Below are 1,347 nucleotides of genomic sequence, written 5' to 3'. Positions count from 1 at the left end.
AGTACGATTTGGAGCCTGTTTAGATAAGTTAGTTTTTAAGAGACCCTTTTGACGGAGGCTAGCTTTGTCAGAAGTTACTAGTTTACCATAGTTAGGTTAGATAATATTAGTTAATTTAGATGTATTAAAACGTTTGAAATGGACTTCCTTAAACCTTTAGGATGGTTTAACCTACTTAGACCGCTAAGAATTCTTCTGACACATCCTTTCTTCTATCCGATATCATACATTGTACCCATCCGATGAGATCCACACTTACCTGCCAATAGATCGACGATGGCCACACGCATCACTCTCACCGACATCACCAAACCCTCGTTAGAAGGACGAGGAGGACCGATACTCTATCCAGAGGTTAATGGAGCATCTTTTGTGCTTAAGCATAGCATCATACGACTTATTCACAACCATTGCCAATTCCACGGCTTACCAATTGATGATCCCAACTCTCATTTAGATAGATTCCTCTCCTTATCCAACTCATATAGGAAAAACGGGGTTGAACAAGATGTAGTTCGTCTGTATATGTTCCCCTATTCCTTAACTCTTCATGCAAAAACCTAGTTCGAGGGGTTAGAACCCAACTCTATCACCTCATGGGAGGAAATGGCAACAACTTTCTTAATCAAGTACTTTTCCCCATCAAAACAAATCAGACTTAGGAATGATATCGTAAACTTTCAACAAGCATACGATGAATCACTCTACACTGCATGGGAAAGATTCAAACATTTACTTCGAAGATGCCCGAACCACCGTCTTGAGAGCTCTGATTAGATTTTGACCTTCTAAAAAGGTCTGAATTGAAACTACAAGTCTACTCTCGATGTTGTTTCTCAAGGTAACTTCATAAAATTCACTGCTGACGAGGCCTGGAGATTGATCGAGGATATGAGTAAGCACCATCATGATTGGAACACGGAAGAGCACATTTCATCAGCAACATCGCTTTCCACCTCTGATCCTATCAAAAATAATACCATCAAATTTCTCTCGGACCAAAAAGAAAACCTTACCAAAGAAGTCAGAGAGCTAAAGAAACTCCCGCAACATGTGTCTCAAATGCAATTATGCCAGAATTGTACTAACCTACATCTGGCTAAGGTATACGAGGCTGAATGTGAGGACTCTATTGTCTACTTCGATAAGATCCTAGCTCATCCCCACAAACCACCCACTAAACCCACTATCCCACCAGAGATAAGTCTAGACGATATCCTACTGCGAATCATCCACATGATCACAGCAAGATAAGACGAAGCTGACTTAGTCATGACTAATCACTTGAGTAGTCTTGAAAATCAAATAAGCCAGCTAAATCAACGTCTCGATTCTCTAGGTTGTCCT

General features: G+C 40.5%; 1 non-coding gene across 1 annotated transcript; it reads right to left on the bottom strand.

The window, feature by feature from the left end:
• Positions 1 to 654: 654 nt before the first annotated feature.
• On the bottom strand, positions 655 to 761 carry LOC139865156 (small nucleolar RNA R71). The gene has a single exon (XR_011764679.1). It is a non-coding gene; the product is annotated as a small nucleolar RNA R71 (small nucleolar RNA).
• Positions 762 to 1,347: the final 586 nt, after the last annotated feature.

The sequence above is a fragment of the Rutidosis leptorrhynchoides genome, chromosome 8 (genome assembly GCF_046630445.1).
Source record: "Rutidosis leptorrhynchoides isolate AG116_Rl617_1_P2 chromosome 8, CSIRO_AGI_Rlap_v1, whole genome shotgun sequence".
Classification (NCBI taxonomy): domain Eukaryota; kingdom Viridiplantae; phylum Streptophyta; class Magnoliopsida; order Asterales; family Asteraceae; genus Rutidosis; species Rutidosis leptorrhynchoides.
Note: the sequence above shows the minus strand (reverse complement) of the source record. Positions and strands in the feature narration are given on the sequence as shown.